We start from the raw sequence: 16,134 nt of genomic DNA on the forward strand, positions 1-16,134 counted from the left end.
GCTTCCCAGGAGGAAGGGGCCCCATCTACAGCATGAGGGGGAGAGACTAGACGTTAAGGAGAACTGGCAGAGAGAAAAACACAAGGAATTTGGAGGAAATGCCAATAGAATCTTCCTTCCCCCTTCCCTTCCATCTCCCTCCCCTCCTCCAGGATTTATGGAATACCAGTCAGATGTGCTGTTCCTTGGCATGGAGTGACCTCTCCTTTACTAGGGGTGGTTGTGGCACATCCCAGCCTAGAGATGGGGGAATGAAGGAGGTGATCCTCTTGAGAGGCCCTGCTAGGTTGGCCTCAGAATTGTTGGGAGAGAGACAATTCAGCCATATCCACAGGCCATCAGGCATCAGGACTCAAGGAATAGGGGAGGGGAGAGAAGGAATCGGTAAATATTTATTATCTACTTGGAAAGGAAAAATGCAAAGCAAAGATGGAGCCTGGCTGAGCATCTGCAGAGGAGGGGACGGAAGCCACTCACAAGTGGGAAGAGCCAGAATGGAGAGGAGCAGTAGTTCAAAGGGAAAAGACCCATCAGGCTGAGACACCTAGGGGAGAAGGCCTGGGTCTGAGTCTCCTCAGGACAAGAGGCCTGAGATCTGAAATAGCTTTTAAAAGGTTGCATTCGGCATTGATGGTGGTTGGATGGAGGAATGAGAGTCTGTTAGTGAAAGAAGTAAAGGACTGCCCTCAGTTAACTCCCAGTCTGAGGGAGTGATACGGCCCTTGCCCTCAGGTAGTGTCCTGTCCTCACAGAGGTTCTAGTCTGAGGGAGGAGACAGAAGACCCACCGGCAGACACTTCTTTGCTGATTAAGATGGAAACCACTCTCAGGAAGGTACTCCCGTGCCTTCATTTGGCTGTGGTAGAAGTTTGGAATCACAGGATATGGGTGCCTGTTGAGCCCTTCTGGGACCTTCACCCTCATCTTTCCCTCTTCTCCCAACACACATTGACAGGTCCCTCAAGGCTTCTCTGTCCTTTTTTTTTTTTTTTTAAATATTTTATTTATTTATTTGAGAGAGAGACAGTGAGAGAGAACATGAGCGAGGAGAAGGTCAGAGGGAGAAGCAGACTCCCCATGGAGCTGGGAGCCCAATGCAGGACTTGATCCCGGGACTCCGGGATCATGACCTGAGCCGAAGGCAGTCGTTCAACCAACTGAGCCACCCAGGCGTCCATTTGTTAAGAGTTGAGCGCAGCTTACCAGTCTGGGCCCTGAATCGCATCCCCTCATGGTCTCTGGGTCTCGCTCCAAGTGGGACAGAAGCCAACCTTGATCCCCCTCCTGGGGCCTGGCTTGTCCCCTCTGCTGGGGAGGTCTGAGAACCTCATTCACCACCTTCTCAGACTCCCCGCAGGGAGACCATATCCCCGCTCCCCATCCTGTGTACAGCAGACGCCATCATCCCAGGACTGGAAGTCTCCCAGGTGAGGAGGTGTGGGTCTGCGGGCCCTGCCTGGTGCCCCTGTAGAACCAGTCTGTGCTGCCCTGAGCCCCTCCAAGCCTTCTGACAGATCTAGGTCAGAAGCCTGGGTTGGCTACGGCCTAAATCACCTCTCTGGGCCTTAACTTTCTCTTCTCTTAAATGGGCACAATCACACCGGCATGTGAGCTTGAGGAGAAGAGGTGAGGATGACATCTCAAAGTACCTAGTACAGCACCTGGTAGGGAGATTGTGCTCAAAGCCAGTCTTTATGATTATGTTCGTAGGTCTAGTCCCCACGTCAATGTTTTTTTCTTCTCTGAGTTCCTACTTTGGTGTAATTTGGCTAGGTTTTTTCCTTCTCACTTAAAAAAAAATTTTTTTTTTTTAGGATTTTATCTATTTATTTGAGAGAGAGAGCACGTATGCTTGCAAAAAGGGGAGGGTGGGGCAGAGGGGAAGGCGAAGGACAAGCAGACTCTGTACTGAGGGCAGAGCCCCACAGGGTTCTCAGTCCCACAGACCTGAGACCATGACCTGAGTTGAAACCAAGAATTTGCTGCTTAACAGACTGAGCCACCCAGGCGCCCCCTCACTTAAAAATTTTTAAACTGAAATACCACAACCGGGTTTTTTTTTTTTTTTTTAACCAATCTGTGAGTAGAGATCCTTTCTCTCTCAGTGAGAAGTGAGGCAAGCCAAGGCGAGTCCAGCCCTGGAGCCCAGGAGTGGGAAGAGGGGTCGCACTAAGGGGAGGGAGTGTGGAGAGAGCCCCCCCGGGTAAGGGATGATGCCCTATAGGGCTCCGAATCCAGGGCAAGGAGTGAAGTGGGCCTGCCATGAGTATTTGAGAAATTAAGGAACAAATGAACAGGACTAGAACACAAGGCCATTCTTTTCTCCGTGTCTCCCCAAACACACCAAAGGTCTCCAGTCTGAAAGAGGAGGTCTTGTGTCCACGCTTCTATACACAGCTGGGCTTTGGGCAGAAAACCTGCAGGCCTGAGGTGCGGCTGCCTGGGCTAACTGCTCTCGGACTGTTCCCAGATTACATCTGAGGGGCCCCCCGTGGAGGAGGCTCTCAGGGGGCCCACCTCAGAAACCCGCCAAGACTGAAGCCCTGTTCTTCTAGGATCTTTGTGGGGGAGAAGGTTTGTGTTTAGGTATAGCCCTCTGGGACTGGAGCAGGGAGAAGGAGCCTTTCCCTGGGACTTTGAGAGCTGGAAACTTCCATTTCCTGGGGAGGCCGCAGGAGGATGTCTTCTGGAGAAATATTCAGGGAGGGTGTTTGCGGTTGGTTTTGCTTCTGACACAGGAATCTCCATCTCCAACCTCAGTCCCCTCTGCTTCACTCCCCAAGGCTTTCCTCCTGGTGGATACACTCTCAGTCCCCTCCATCCAACTTGAGAAATAGAGAAGGTGCTTGGACCTGCCTTTAGGGCCTGCTGGCCTGCTGAGGCTGGAATCCTGTGGGGGAAGGCCTATCCCCAGCAGACACCCTCAAGGTATCCTCTCTCCTGGGGTAAGACAGGTCTTCTAGCACACGAGCACGTCCACAGGCTCGCACACATGCAAGTGTGACAGGGGTCACGGCTACCAGTCACGGGGTGGCTGCCTGGTTGGGTAAGGGCTCCCAGGGCAGGGGCTGTGAGGCTCCTCGGAGGGATCCGGCTTCTCAGGCTGAGCCCCCATGGGGCTGGGGGTGGGGGCGCGGGTGCTGACCTGGCTGTCGTCCCATGGCCCAGAGCTGCCCTCTGGGAGCTGCTGATTTTTCTGCAATAGCACCTCCTGGATATTAATAACCCTCTGTCTGGCGGCCACAGGACTGATAACGCCGGGTCACTTCTGGTCCAGCCTGGCCTGACCGCCTGGGTTCAAATCCTGGCTGCTAATTCTGTGTTGCCAAGGCCCCAAAACCAAACCTAAAAGACAGCTCCAACCCTGACCACTTCTAAACTGTGTCTCAGGGCAGAATTACCTTTCTGAGTCTTAGTGGCTGGCTGTTAAATGGGTGCCATGACCCTGAGGATCTGGCAAACGTGGATAGACCTAAGGCGGTGGCTGACATGGAGTAGGTGTGCAGGAAAGGTCAGCAGTTGTTGCTGCTGTCACTGGGCACAGGGTGGTGGGAAGAGAGTATTTGGGATCCCACAGAGCTGGGCTCTACTTTTCACATCAGCAGAAATTTCTGGCCGTCCGACCCTGGGGCAAGTTACTTGACTTTTCTGGGCCTCATTGTCTTTATCTGTGAAATGGGCATAATATCTCTCAGCTGTTGATGCAGGTTAAGTTAGGTAACAATATGAAGTGATTGCCACCTAAGAGGGGTTCAGTAACTACAGTACTCCTTGAATGAAAAAGACTGAGCATTAGTCACATCCCTCTGTCAGGGTCCCTAAGGACCGGGATAGAGTCTCTGACGATGGGGGTGCAACTCTGGGCTTGCTTCCTCGAGGCTGGTCTACAGGACCCAACAAAGGCTCAGCAACTCAGATGATTTATTCCCTTGAGTTGGTAAGAAGTGTGGAAACAGCCAGTGTAGAAACCCACAAGGGAAGACAGAAACAGCTTTTCCTTTCCTCTTAGTCATGAGTGGGGGATAGGCAGGATCTGGGACCCAGCACTTAGCCCTGCTCCTGGGCCTGGGAGAGGGGATGTTTGTGCCCACAGAGGTTATGAGAGCTCAGAGAATACCCTCCCAGTGAGGCCGGTGGACTCGTCTCCTTTCCTTCTGGCTGTGGCCACCCAGCCATACCCTCTGCCCTGCGCAAAGCCAGTGGCCATGCTAAAAGCCCAAACTGTGGGTTTGTGTGCTGGGGGCTGTTGGGAGGAAGGAGGGCAGAAGAGACATGAATTGGGAAAGAGTTCCTCCTGATGCTGGTAAACCCTCCCCAGACCCTATGACTTCAGAGAAACTGCCCACAGGTGCCAGGCCCTGCCGTTGATTTTGGCCTAAAAGGAAGTTTCCCCGAAGACTCTTATCTCAACCGGCCTGGTGTGGTTGCTGAGAAGGAGCGAAGGAAGCCACTCGCTCCCTTGCCCACCACCACATGCCCATTCCAGAGGCTCTTCCTGGCCTTCTCCATCCCAGCCACACTTCTGGGGGAGAGAGGGAAGGTGGCTGCTCAAGCTAGGGGTGTCTGTGGGTCTGAGGTATGCCTGCTGGAGGCTGAAGGGGTTCTAGGGACTCTTATTTCTGCGCACCCCCCCATAGCCCTGGGTACCGGGTATCTGAGCTTCTGCTATTAGTCCTACACATGCCTCCTGTTCACCCCGACCCTGATAGGTACAGAGAGGAAATATCCTGGAGGCAGGGTTGCCAGACCCTGCAAATAATAATACAGGACACCCAGTTAAATTTTCATTATTTGTCTGAAGTTCAAATCTAGCTAAGCATCCTGTACTTAGTTTGGCAACCCTACCTGAAAGGAGTGGCTAGACTTTCCTCCTAGGCGATTCCATCAGGTGCCTTGAAGACTTATTTATTTATTTGAGAGAGAGAGCGAGCGAGTGAGAGAGAGAGAGAGAGTGGGGAGGGATGGGGGGGAAAGAGAGTCTGAAGCAGGTGCCTCATTGAGTGCAGAGTCCAACTCAAGGCTCGATCTCATGACCCTGAGCAGAATCAAGAGTTGAACACTTAACAGACTAAGCCACCCAGGCGCCCCCCTCCAGGTGCTTTGATCCTTCTCTCCTTCCTCCTCATCCTTCTTGCAGCTTTGCCAGCAAGGTTCCCTGTGTAGACATTATATTTGGGCCCCTGTTCTGGATATGTCCATAATTTCTGCCTGCGGCAGAGATGTGAAACAAATGAGGAGCTCTCTGGGAGCAGGCAGGGTCTTCCTCCTCAGACTGGGCACTCCCAGAGGGGAGGGGCTTTGTGTCATCGCCCCTCCAACCGGGAACCTCCGACTCTCCTCCCCATCATGATTAAGACCATCTCTGGAGGAAATGAACCTTATGCCCAAGCCTGATGTCTCAAGTGCTAGGACCTAGGGGAGCCCTAGGAGAGCCTGCTTCTCAGTAGACCTCCTTCTCCTCTTTTCTGAGGGTCTACTAGTGGTAATCCTCTCCCTCAGCCTTGTTTTTGCAGGCAGTGCTCTCAAGAAGTCCCCAGGCTCTGGAAATTCTGCAGTAGGAGCCACCTGAGCTCTGGATGGGGCTCTGAGACCCATGGGGCAGGCTCTGGTTCCTCCCTGGGCCTCAATGTCCCTCTGTGTACAGTGGCAATGTGTCCAGCCTGCTGACCTTGGGACAGTGTTTTCCAAACCATGAACTGTGATCTGTCAGGAGGTCAGGAGGTCAGATTAAGGGTTTGCAGCAGCATTATGCTTTTTCTTAAATTTGAAAGAGAATATAAAATATTCGACAGGCTTGCGTGTAGTAAGGGTAAATATTATTTCTTGAAACTCTTGGGGTATGTATGTTCATACGTGTTTAGGGGTCACAGTGAAGGTTGTATTTTTCACAGGGATGATGGTAAAACAAAAATGTCAGGAGGACATTATTTTTGAAGCTGTGACAGAAGGTGGCAGGGGCAGCTGGAGACCTGGAGGTAGGTGTCTGCTACTCTTCTTCACCTCATGGATGCCAGGCCAGCTGGCAGCTCCCTCTTGAGGGGTCACTCTCCCAGGTGGTAGTCGTATCTTCCTGCCCTGCCTCTGTGGGCGCTGACCCACCCTCCCCAGAGATCAGGCCCCTCCCCACTGAGGGCCCTCAGGGGCTGGGGCTGGTTCCCCAGCCAGTGCAACAGAAGAAAGTGCTAAGATCCTCAGCTTGGTGGTGCCCAGCCCGTCTGGCTGCCTGTCTCTGCCCCACAGTAATACTGTGTTGGGAAACCGAAGCTCTGGCCAAGTGGAGAAACACTGTTCCCTCCCTAACTTTCCTAACTGCCCTCCACCCTGCCAGCCCTAAAACTCATTAACCCCTTCCTGAGGGTTGGGGGAGGGGTCCTTTCCAGGAGTAGTTGTGGGGTCTGGGTGGGTGGACGTGACAGAAAGGGTGAGGGTCTGGGGATCCTCTGCAGTGTGACCTGACAGATCTCCGGCTCTCTGAAACTCACTGCCCTTTCCTCTGGGGATTAAGGACCAGGTAGGACCCACATTCTGGAGAGGAACTGAGGAGAAGATGGGAAAAAGTTGGGAAGTTGGTAGGCTGCTAGATTGTTATATCACTTCTTGCCTCTATCTCTGTAGGGGTTGTCCTCTTGGGGGTCCGACTCACGTATGGTAAAACAGGCAGATGGGGAACAGGTCCTAGTGCTGAGTCAGGCTCACTCAGGGAGGGACGATTTGGTTTGGGAAAAAAAGATAAAACCAAAAGCTCTTGACCTATGGGCTTTCAGTCTGAGGAAAAGAACAGCTCTGTCTCAGGGAACCCCAGTCTGAGGTGGGGAGACACAACCCTGAGGGCTCCTGTCTGAGGGACAGATACAACCCCGCCTCAGGGAGGCGCAGTTTTAGGTGTAGACACAGCCGGGTCCACAGGGAGCCCCAGTCTGAAGGGGAGACCTGTGGAAGTCTATCTCTGTGACTCTTCTCCTTGGGGTGCTGACTGCAGTGGGGCCCTGGAGGCCCTGAGTTGACTGCTTTGGGGAAGAGGCTTTACCATCCCCTTCCCTGCAGTGTTTGCCTATAGCCTTTCTTGCTATATGATCTGGAGAGTACCAGGGAAGTGTCCTTTCTCTCAGCCATGCTCACCTTCACCCTGCTAACTCTCTCCTTCACTGGCTGACCACAGGTCTGAAGTCACTTCCTAAAATCCCTCTTGTGATTTAGGAATAGAAGGGATGTTGGAGGTCTGTGAGTCCCAGATCAGAGGAGGAAACTGAGGCCTGGAAAGGGGAAGAATCCTCTCTGAGGTCATACAGGGAAGTAAGTGTAAACCCTGACTCCCAGACTTGTGCTCTGGGCTAGATGGAAACTCAGGGGGATGTGGGTCTAAACAGCACATGTGTGAGTGAGAAGGCACTGCGAGGGAGTGTGTGTATGTACATGTGTGTGTGCGTGCGCACGTGCATGTGTGTGTGAGGGTGGGAGGGCTCCGGCTCCTCTGTGAGCAAATGTGTGTTGACCTGGGTGTCCTCCATGAGGGGTCTGACTCTTTCTGTCTCAATTCAGAGAGGACAGGGACAGGTCTGCCTGAAGCAGGGACACTGGACAGGTCTTATCCCATTCCCAAGCTGAGTCCACCCAGCCCAACCCTCTTGGGACCTAGGGCAGAGGGCGATGAGTCACAGATGACTCAGGTGCTGGAGGCCACATCCACGCGTGGCACCTGATAGCCGGGAAGAGCTGGTTCTGTTCCTGGACAGACAGGTGACCCGGGAGGCTGACCTTGTGAGGCTCCTTTCCTAGAGGACAGGAGAGCTGCTGTGTTGAGCCATATCCACTGTCCCTAAGAGGTGTGGGATTAGGGTCACGGTCAATGGGAGAGTTTTCCCTTTGGAGACAGCAGCCAGCAGCCCATAACCCGCTATCCTGCTCTGCTCTTAGAGAGTGTCTGCCAGCCCTGTCTTCTTTGCCTGAGGCAGGGGCTCCTGGAGAAGCCTTGACCTGCTGCTTGATCCTGAGGACTGGGCCACAGGATGAGACAGTCATGGCTGTGGACAGCATCCTGGGTTTGAATCTGACTATGTGACCCGGGGCTGCACTGTTGCCCTTGGGTCCCACCATGAGGGTTTGTGTTGGAAACCTTGGAAGTTTCTTTTCGCTTCTCCCCCTATTAAGGTGTGAAGACTGGGCTGAGGGAAAGCCTGCAAGATGCCTTCTCTCTCTCTCTCCCCGCTCTTGCTTGAGGTGGGGGGCTGGGAAGGAGTGGACTGGGGATGAGAAGTCCTGGCCTGGCAGGGCCTGCCCCAGTGTCCCTGTCCACCTAAGACACCCTGCTGATTACAGGGTGAGCATCCAGGACCAGACACTGTAATCTGTCTTCCTCCCTCCTGCCAAGGGCCTGCTGTGGCCTTTCCTAGTGGTTTTACAATTGTTTCCTAGGAACTCTGGGAAGGGGGAAGCCCTCATCCCCATGGGGCAAGGCTGAAGACAAAGAGAGGCGAGAAGAAGGAGGGAGATGAGGAGAGAGGGAGGGTCAGCAAGGGGGTGGGAGGAGAGAGGGAGGGAGAGAGAGGATGAGGGAGCAGAAAGGAGATGTGAGGGGAGAAGAGAGAGGTGCAGTTTGACAGCAGAAGGCTCGGCCTGGTTGACAGACCGAGGATGAGGAGGGGGAAGAAGGGGGGGCACCCAATCTCTGCCCCTCAGACCCCAGCTTAGATGCTCTTCCTCAGAGACCCACTGATCTCATTACCTCAAGCAGCAGCCTCCTCCTCCATCACTTTCTACAATTATGCCCCTTAGTGAGGAAAGGGTGGCTCAGATCACATTTTTCTCGGGCTCAGATACCTGCAGCGGCTCCTGATTTCCCTCAGGGTAAAAGCCAAAGCCCTCACATGGCCCTCAAGGACCTCCATATTCCCTTCCCAGCCTGGCTTCTTCCCTGACTTTGGTCTTCAGGTCCTCCCTTTCCACAGGCCTCCTTGCTGTCCTTCAAACATATGCGGCATACTCCTGCACCAGGGCCTTTGCACAACCTTCCCCCTCTGCCTGGAATGTTCTCCAGCTGTCTACAGGATTCATTCCCTCACCTTCTTCAAATTTTTGATCAAATACCACCTGCAAAATGAGGCCTCCCTGGAGTTGTCTGTTTAAAATGGCAACATTTCCCCCACGCTCTTGTCTCTCATCTTACTCTGTCTCCTAAATGCTGATCACTTTTTTTTTTTTAAATATTTTACTTATTTATTTGACACAGAGAGAGAGAGATCACAAGCAGGCAGAGAGGCAGGCAGAGAGAGGGGGAAGCAGGCTCCCTACTGAGCAGAGAGCCCGATGCGGGGCTCGATCCCAGGACCCTGAGATCATGACCCGAGCCGAAGGCAGAGGCTCAACCCACTGAGCCACCCAAGTGCCCCATAAATGCTGATCACTTTTTAATGCCCTCACATTATAAAAAGCTTTTGTTATGTGCATGATACAGTGCTGGTCTCCCCTCACCTCCAACTAGAATTAAACTACCACAGGGGCAAGTGTCTCTGTTTTGTTCACTGATGTATCTTAAATCCTTGGAACAGGATCCAGCACATAGTAGGTGCTCATTTTGTTAAGAGAGGGACTAGCACCTATCCCTGTGGGAGGGACCTGTTCCCTCTGCCTCTACTTACCCTCTCACCCCTCCCCCATCAATGTCTCCGTTTATAACCTGTCCCTCCACCTGGAACAACAGTCCCCCAGACACCTGGGGCTTTGTCTTCCTCCTTCACTGGTGTGCTCCTGGGACTTCTCTGGCTCAGAGGAGGCATCCAGTAAATATTTGTTGGCTGAATGGAAGGGACCAGGGAGAGTAGGAAGGCAGGACAATGACCAGGAATCAGCCCATATGTAGGGGGAGGGCAGTTCCTGCAGAAGAGAATTGGGGCATGTCCACTGGTCACTCTGAGGCCCTGTAAGATCTCCCCCGTCTGAAGGGGAAGCTCTCTCGCTCTTGCTCTATCTCTCCCTAGGATGATCATACATCTGTATCCAGATCAGGGGGGCGGGCAGAAACTGTACTACCAGGTAGATGATGGCATCAGGCTTAACCACTGGGGGCTTTCTGGAGGAGGTGGCTTAGTGCGAGAAAGGCACATGAGGAAGACTGTTGGACATCTCTAGTCAGAAGTAGATAAGGACCAGGGCGCCTGGGAGGCTTAGTCGGTTGAGCATCTTTCTTTGGCTCAGGTCATGACCCCAGGGTGCTGGGATCGAGCCCCTCATTGAGTTCAGTGGGAACACTGCTTCTCCCTCTGCCTCTCCACGCCCCCCCCCCATAGCTTATTTTCTCTTATTCACTCTCTTTGTCTGTCAAATAAATAAATAAAATCTTAAAAGAAAAAAAAAAAAGTAGACAAGGACCATAGGGTGGTTACTAGGAGGAAGAGAAAGAGGAAGGATGTGGCAGGAGTTAGCAGAAGCCCAGGTGAGAAGCACGGCTGAGGCAGGGCTGAGAAGGGCTTAACCCCAAGGGCTTAATGGGGGTGGGGGCTCCAGTGAAGCCTTACAGGATACAGGAAGAAAGAGGCTGGGTTTCCCACCCAGAATCCCTAGATGAGAAATCCGTCACCTTTCTCTGGGGTCTGCCCTAACAGGCACAGGGGAGATGGTCAGTGTCACCCCGCAACCCAGGAGGCCCCCAGCAGGAGCTCTGGGTGCAGGGTCTAATACCTGGGTTTCCCTCAGAAGGTGACACCGAGAGTGTGGTTTTGTATTTGATCCCAGCTGGTAGTTTTTTCCGATAAAAAGAAACTCTCGGCTTAGAAAAAGCAACCATGCCCAAATCCAGCAATTGCATTTGTATAACGTGAAAATGGGCTGAAAGAGTGAGCAAGAGAACCACGAACACCAGTACACGAGGGTGCCCTGCCAGCCCCGCTGTCCCCGGCCGCATGGCCCAGCTGCCTGCTGCACCGTGTAGAAAACCCAGAAGGAAAATAATTTTGAAATTCTACTGTGATGGATACAGTTCTGGAGATTTTGACCATTTTCAGAGCCAGGCCTCTGCTTCCCCATCCTCTGTTACAACCTCCTTTGAATTCTTGAAAAGGCTCTATCTTTTGTTGTCATGTGGACACTCTTCTATGCTAGACATTAATGGAAAAGGTTGTGAGCAAAGGACACTGGGCTCTTTTGTCCTGAAACACAACTGGTAACCCTTGGCTTCCCTTGGAACCTGTTACTTTCCTGTACCTGGAAATGGGACCGCCACCCCCATGGTCGCTCAGGCCCACAGCCTGGCTTTCATATTTGATCTCTGCTTTTGCTTGAGGCCCACATCCAAATCCATCAGCAATCCTGGGGCCTGTTCTACTTCAAAAATATTTCCACCCCTTGCTCCACTCTTCCTGCCGTCTCTCCTGGGTTCTGTGGCTTCCTTGTTCCCCTCTAGTCCCTCCAATTCGTGCCCCTCCCAGCAGCCAGGCTGAGCTTTGACACCATATGTGGGATCACGCTGCCTCTCTGCTTAAACCCTCCGCACTTGCCGCATAAATCCTGCCCTCCTTACCTGCCTCCTGACCACCTCTTCCACCTCCTGGAGGCCTCTCTCACCCCCTATACACACTGATCTCTCAGTTCCTTGAACATATCAGTTTCATGTTTGCCTTAGGGACTTTGCACTTGCTGTTCCCTCCTTCTAGAACATTCCAGCTCCACACCTTTGTCTGTATGCCTCCTCCTCATTTTTTAGGAGTCAGCTCAAATATCACCTCCTCCAAGAGGCCTCCCTTGAGCACCTCCCCTCGACGATATCAGTCACGCCAACCATTACATCATTTATTTTCTCCGTAGTATTCCTCACTAGCTGAATTAATTTTGTTTACATGTTTATTGTCTTTCTCCCTCTCTAGAGTTCCAGGAGAGCAGGCACCTGGTCTGGGTGATTTACCACTGCGTGCTCATGCCTAGCGTTTGGGGTTTGATACATATTTGTTGAATGAATGAACAAATGAACGAATGGATGGATGGATGGATGGACCGACGTTCCAGTTCTGCCTTTGCTAACTTGAAGAGATTTTGCAAGCTCTCTTACACAATCAGGAGCTTGGTAACCTGTTTGTGCTCTCATTCCAAGGATTTTAGGCTTGCTTGGCCAATCAAGTTGCAGCTCATCAATTCTTGGCGGCCCCACCCCTACCAGCAGGGCCCAGAGCACACAGTAGGTTCTTGGCGCACACTGGGGGACGGCGTTGGCTAGTTCAGCCTGGCTCCTGTACTGATTATCCAGGTGACTTCAAGCAAGTCCATCTATCTTTTGTTGTTTATATTCCTCATCTGGAAAGATAAAGAGGTTTGCACAGATAGCCTCTCAGATTCTGTTTGACTTTTTGACTTTCAAGGACCAGAATGGAATGAACTAGCTCAGGGGTTTTTGTGGATTGGGAATGTGGGGGGCGGGTAGGAAGAGGGTGGTGAGCTATTTGGAGGGGTGGGGTCTCAGATAGGACTTCCTTCCCAGGGCTTTGGGGGACCCTCTAGCTGAGGTTTGCTCCCTGAAGTTGGGGCTTTGCCCCTTGTCATTTCTCACTTTCCCGGAGCTGTGACTATGGAAGCATGACCTGAAGACTGTGGCAGCCTCTCCTTCTCATCTGTCACAGAGACAGCACCTCCAGCCTGAGGCAAATAAGCTGCCTGAAATCACTCACACAGATTTGGGGGGTAGGCCAATGAATGTGTCTGGGGGACAGAAAGTTCTCTGCTCTTGCGTTCTCCAAGGGTTCTGTGTGCCCTAAAGCTTAGGAGCCCATATTTAGAAGGCCAGGCTGACTAAGATGAGTAATAGAAGGAGGAGGGGAAGCAAGAGAGAGAGAGAGTACCCCATTCCCCAATTTTTTTCATGTCTTTTCTGGACCTGTTTCCTCTTGAGTAAATGAGAAGTTTGTGTGATACCAGAATAACACCCAGCATTTAGAATAGTAATGTCTACTTTTATTTCATGTACATTATCTCATTTATTCTTTCTAAAAACCCTGTGAAAGCCTTCCCTGTCAGCAGCTCTGTCTTCCAGATGACAAACCCAAGGTTTGGGGAGGCTGGGTGACTTACCCGAGATCACACAGACTGTGACTGGCAGCGTGGGCCTGGAGCTAGCAACTACCTCTTAGGTTCTCCCACTGGCACTCTGGGCAGGGGGAGTGAGGAGAAGGGAGAAGAGGAGGAGGCCGACGGGGAGGAGGTCATGCCCAGATGGAAATCTTCAGCTCCTTCCACTGAACCCAGAAGGCCTCCTGGAGAAGGGGGCACTTGGGGAGCTGGGGAGGGGAGGAATTCCCAGGCACCGGGGGCCATCCTTTCTGGTGGGTTCTCAGTTACTCATGGTCCCTTTGGATGGCTGGAATGCAGGTGTGGGTTCGCTATCGGACTTTGGGCCCTGCCACAGGCCTCAGGCTGGGGAGACTTTTCGGAATGTGCCCCTTGCCTTCCAGAACCACCTTTGGCCTCACCTGCTGTTTATACTCCTCTTCCTCCCCCTCTACCCCGCTTGGCAGCCTGAGCCAGTGCCAGGAAATTGTTGGTCAAAGGTGAGGTCACCAAGAACCTGGAGAAACAACAGGTCCTCATTAACCTTGTTTATCTGTCAGGTACCTGTTGCCTTATAAGGTTCCTCCTGCCCTTCTCATTGACTTTGTCTCCTGCCTCCTTAGAAGCTCAGATTCTCCAGGAAGATTTCTTCATTTGACCTTCCAAGATGCACTTCCTGTTTCTGCACGTGGTTTCTGTATCTATCAGGCCTCATCTCAGATTATGTGGTCACCTGAGTCAAGATGCTGGCTTCTTCATAAGGCTGTCCTCACTTATCCATGAGGACAGTGTCTGTTTACCACTGTGTCCTCACAGGCCGGTGACAACATCTGATCCAATAGACTGGTGAATGGAGGATCGAGACTAACGTCCTGGGTCTACAGTTCAGAACTCACCTCCTCCAGGAAACCTGCCGGGCTTGCTTCCACACTGCTCTTATCATCTTCTCATTCCTGCCTTTGGTCTGCCTCTCTATCTTGTCCCGACTTCTGCTCGCTGTTGCTCTTTTAGGTGGGTGCCTTCAACCACAGGTAGGCTCTGTGAATGCAGAGACTGGGTCTTCTTATTCTCTCGCGTCACCCCCTGATCCCCACCCCAACCCTGTGTCCTGCACACAGTGGACTCCTAAGTGATGCTTACTAACCAACTGCCTGTGGGATCTGGGCCAAAGCAGGGCCAGGAAGGTCAGATAATCTCTCAAGGTCACCCAAGTTTGTAATTTAAGAGCTTGGGCCTGTCCTGGCCCAACCAGCACATCCTTCCTCAGAGCTGGGGCCCCTTTGGTGTGCAGTGCTGATATTTTAAAACTATTGATGTTCATGCATTTTTCACTAAAAAGACCTTCGGCCAGAGCCTTCAATGTGCCAGGCGCTGTGCTCATTCTGGTTCTCAGAGTTGGAGGTGATATAGTTCCTGACCTCAGGGAGGTGAGATATTTACCAGAACAGTCTTCAGCATTGGAGCCAAATGTTGGGACAGTCAGAGAAAACTTCCCTGAGGAGGTGGCCCCTGAGGCCCTTAAAGCATTCTTACACAACCATTCATGTGGTCAAGGTGTTTAAGAGAGCCCTTGCTCATCTCTGTTAGTCCAAGATATGCCAGTGACCAACCTGGGGCCTGGTTCTTGGAGAAGGGGAGAATGTAGGCTGTTCCCCAGCAAGCCCTGCCCCATCAGGAGCCACAGCCAGCAGCCTGCAATGAGAGGGCCCGTCGCCTACTGCCAAACATGATGGCTCGGAGATGGGCAGAGATACTCCTGAGGTCCCGCAGTGACCTAGAACCCAGGGTCTGGTCCGGATGGGGCGATGTGGCCAGAACCCAAAGGGGCCAGAATGCAAGTGTTCTGATTCCCCCCTGAGGTCCCTCCCAGAGTCACCCTTTGTCCCTTTTCCTTCACGAGGCCAGTGCCTTCACCAGGCTGGTCTGGAGGTGGGGCACAGAGAAAGTGGTCCTTACCAGGGTCTCCTCCTCGTCCAGTGGCAGACAGGCATTGAAAAGATGGCCCAGGCTGAGATACCTGTTGGAAAGAGAAGGGTATGAAGAAGCAGCTGGGGCAGAGAGGATGCTCTTCAGCGAGAGTGTGCCTCCTGGACACTTGTGTGCACAGCAGAGGTCCCATTTCTCACGAGCAGGGCTAACCTATCAGAGGAAGGGAGAAGGAAAGGGACTTGTTGGCTGCCAGCTGGCCTGAGCCGGCTGCTTGTAGCTCCCAGGCCTTATTCCTGTCCACCCCCCCCCCCCACAACCTCAGGGCACAAAGTCCAGTGGGGTGATTTTGTCATTTCTTCCCAGGGTAGCCTTAAAGGGCCAGCACCTTCACTCGGGGTTAATGGTTACCTGTTGGGTCACCAACAGCCCCGGAGGACAGTGTGTACGAGGATGGGTGGGAGGTGAAGACAGAGGGGTGGCCTGGGGCGGTGCTGGGCTGACACATGAAGAGGAGGATCGTGGCCCTTTGAACATACCTCTTGGGGTTGCCTCCCCTCTTGGCTGAACTTGGTCCATGTGTGTCTTTAAGGGCAGACAGCCCAGGGAACTTGTGAGCCTGAAAGGGAGGGTAAAGTCCAGGGCGCTGCTCCCCTCAACCCCCAGCTCTGACAGGAGAGCGGTTTGGGAGACGAAAAAACTTTCGAGGCTTAGAATTCCCACAGTAGGGGTGGGGGGGGTCTTCCAGCCAAATGAGAGGGGAGAGCAGGTCTTGGGCCCTCAGGAGGTCAGGCCATGGCTAGGCAGGTCCCTGGGGTCCCTCATCCTCAACCACTAGACATATGCATGTCCCCCACACTTGGAAGATTTGCCAGCATCACCCCTGAACTGCCCAGCCCTTCCATTCTCCCTCTCAGTCCCACCCCTCCAGCCTCGGGAAGCAGAATAGTAAGTAATAGTATTGATAACAAGGGCCACCCTTTGTTGGGCCCTGAGGATATATATAGAGAGAGAGAAAGAAAGAGAGTCATCTGTGATCCTATCAACAGCCCTGCGAGAGGGTACGGATCTCACCCCCACGTTTCCCAGAGTGGAGAAGGGAGCCTGGAGAGCTTATGTAACTGCCTGAGATCACACACATGGCAGGGGCAGAGCAGGACTCAACCCCTGGTCTGGGTTGTA

The 16,134-nt window shown here is 52.8% G+C and overlaps 1 long non-coding RNA gene across 1 annotated transcript; it reads right to left on the reverse strand.

The window, feature by feature from the left end:
- Positions 1-12,286: 12,286 nt before the first annotated feature.
- LOC309864678 lies at positions 12,287-15,245 on the reverse strand. The gene is made up of 3 exons (XR_014311682.1): positions 14,983-15,245; positions 13,923-14,064; positions 12,287-13,543 (listed from the first exon to the last, which is right to left on the reverse strand). It is a non-coding gene; the product is annotated as an uncharacterized lncRNA (long non-coding RNA).
- Positions 15,246-16,134: the final 889 nt, after the last annotated feature.

This window comes from Mustela nivalis (assembly GCF_964662115.1).
Source record: "Mustela nivalis genome assembly, chromosome: 5".
In the NCBI taxonomy this organism is placed as follows: Eukaryota; Metazoa; Chordata; class Mammalia; order Carnivora; family Mustelidae; genus Mustela; species Mustela nivalis.